General features: G+C 37.6%; 1 protein-coding gene across 1 annotated transcript in view; it reads left to right on the plus strand.

Annotated features, from left to right (window-relative positions):
• The window catches only part of LOC107090127 (NIPA-like protein 2), a 59,798-nt gene that overhangs the window by 600 nt on the left and 56,106 nt on the right, over positions 1 to 3,092 (plus strand). The window lies entirely within an intron of this gene.

The raw sequence follows: 3,092 nt of genomic DNA on the forward strand, positions 1-3,092 counted from the left end.
TGGGGAATGATTTCATATCTGAAACAAAAAACACACACACACAAAAAAAAATTTACTAATTTCATATTTTATCACTAAATAGCTTAATACAGACATAATATTTAGTGATATGCAGCCTTATTCTAGCGTAGACTTCTTCAGCCACAGGACTAAGATGAATAGGCACAGCATATAGAAATAAATAAGAAATAAATAACGCTAAATGCGGCAGTATAGGGGAATAAAAACCATTTCTTACCTCGAAATAGTCAGAAATATGTTTCTGCTACCTATTGCTAGCCATGCCTAAACTAATGTGAGGTGGCGGAAGCTTCCGGGGGAGTAGCCTAGTTTTTTATGAAATATTAAAATAATGAATCATTAGTTCACATCGTATACACAGCCCATCATTTTAATCCCATATCAAACACAGTCTTTTAAAAAATAAATACATAAATAATTTCATGTTTTTAAGTACAATATTATGTGACTCCACAGCCCCCCACCATGGGGGGCTGATGCTATGACGAGGGAGGCTGCAGCCCCCACAGCACCCCCCTTCCCGTGCCACTGCCATTATCTTACACGCTTGTCCCAATTGGGGTCGCGAGGGGTGCTGGTGCCTATCTCCAGCAGTCAATGGGCGAGAGGCAGGGTACACCCTGGACAGGTGTACCCTGTCAACCATACACACACACCTAAGGACATTTTAGAGAAGCCAATTAACCTAACAGTCATGTTTTTGGACCGTGGGAGGAAGCCGGAGTACCCGGATGCCTAGGGAGAACATGCAAACTCCATGCTGAAAGACTCTGGGCCAGGAATTGAACCCAGAACCTTCGTGCTGCAAGGCAGCAGTGCTAACCACTGCGCCACTGAGCAGCCCTAGATAAAGAGATATATATATATATAGATGTATTTGCCTTTTTATACCAACCATTCAGCAAAACAACAACTTTGCTCAACTATGAAAATACATTTTAGGTGTTTTTATATGTTATTATTAGAACTCCTTAGATCTCAATCAAGCATTCTAGTTTTGTAAATATAATGTCCAATCTTTTTCATATTTTTTTTCAATACAATGAAATTCTTCTTTGGTTATTTATCCCACCTGAAAACAAAAAGTAGAATTTTGTTTAAGATGTTTATTCCATCAACTATTTTATACATAAAAATGTGAATATTTCCCCTTGGAAGTTTGATTAAATGATCAAGCTCTCTACAATTTTCAAATTCTGTCAGTGAGTTTACATTAAACTTAGTTAACCTTAGTTAAAAATAATAGTTGACTTATAACATGTAAATAAAAGTAATTCATAATTAATGGGTTTAAATACACATTTAAAAGGTATATATGACCAAATATTTAACTATCATTGATTTATCTAAATAATTTTCTATAGATTTTATTGAAACTATTCTTTCTAATCATTAATATTAGTTGAACTCTGCTGTACACTTACTGAAGAGAAAAAAAGAGATTAAGCTAATGCCTCTTTTTTCTTGATCTAAAATACAACCTTTGCCTTAGAAGCTTTTTGTGTAATGAACCCTGTAGTGGACCAGGAAGCTGACAGTTCACAGATCTACTGTTTTTGGCTCCTGTTTCACTGTGTTTTCTAAAGTGATTGTGACTAAATACTGCGCTGGAGGCCTTTCTTTTTCATTCTCGTCAAATGCGTCCAGTTGACTCTCTCAATTTGTCTTTTAAATCAAATTTGAGGAATATGCAGACTCCTCTGTCTGTGCGAGGTTGTGTGTGTGTTTGATTTTCCCAGCCTTTTGCCCTCTCACCGTTTTTCACTGAGGCACATTCTCTAGATGCTCATTTTCTCCTGCAAAGTGTTTCTTTCTTTTATTGGCATGTTTCCTCTGGGTGACATTACCAGCGGGGGCCAGGGAGAGAAAAAGAAAGAGTGGCAGAGTAGGAATGAGAGAGGCGTGAGTAATGAGTAATGGCTCTTTGGGTGGGATGTTAGAGAATAGATCTACTGTACTAAGTCCTGAACAGCTGCCTAATGGTCCCAGCTACCCACCATCCCAGAGAACATCCCCAACAACCAGGGGACAATATCTGTCTGTCTCACTTGGTTCCATAACTTTCATCATGGTTGCATTAATACCAGCTTTAAAGTTATGTTCATCTTTCAGAGTTCAAAAAGTTCATAATGCATTTCTGCAGTGCATACCCCAATACAACGACATTAATTAAGCAACACCTTTCGATTTTGTAAAATATATTCAGCCACTTTGGCAACCATTTGCACATTTTTACCCTAAAAGCACAGAATCCATTTCAATGATCTAATTGCCCTAGATGTTATGAGCTGTAATACATTCAAGTTTCTAAGAATAACCAATGTTGTTTATGCTTCAGGCTAATGTCTTTCCTAGTTATTAGTTCAGTGTCTTGATTTTGATCAAAAGCCTTGCTTAGTAAACACCAAGTTGGGACTTAAATCTTTTAAGTGACTGAGGAAAAATGATATTTTCAGTCTGCATTGGTTCTGTAAGGGTTTTACCCTCCAAGAGAAAATGTTTGTGCAGGAAGAATCATCATAAACTACACTAGTGATAATGATACAAAGTTAGTACAATAATAATGTCTTCTAATATTTGACACTTTGTATTCTATGTGCTTCTTCATGTCTTCAGCTCTTAGCTGAAATGAAACAGATCAGCCCATCCCAGAGACTGACAGTTGCCTATTGTCATGGGAAACAAAGGACCATGCTGTCTCAATTCTTCATGTCTGTCCATCCTGCTGTTGGTCAGTGTCTTAGAATTGAAAAAAAAACAAACAGGTGCAGATGGTAGGAGACTAAATTGGATTTTCTCTGATCACACATACAGGCTAGGTGAACTTACATCCCTGCTGATATTTGTTGAAATGTCCCATTACAAGTTACACATTGAAATCACTGTTTTTGTAGTTATCCACTAGCCTCTGGTATCATTTTGGCAGAATATGTGCGGCTCTTCTTGAAGTCGTAGGGAAAGGGCTGTTCCAACCGCTGCTTTTCTGAATTCTCCCGAATGGTGCACGACTTTACATGAGTGAATGAAGTGAAAGTGATTGGTCGTTTATCAAGGGGGCGGAATTGTTGTAA

The sequence above is a fragment of the Cyprinodon variegatus genome, unplaced genomic scaffold (genome assembly GCF_000732505.1).
Source record: "Cyprinodon variegatus isolate N-32 unplaced genomic scaffold, C_variegatus-1.0 Scaffold282, whole genome shotgun sequence".
Lineage (NCBI taxonomy): Eukaryota > Metazoa > Chordata > Actinopteri > Cyprinodontiformes > Cyprinodontidae > Cyprinodon > Cyprinodon variegatus.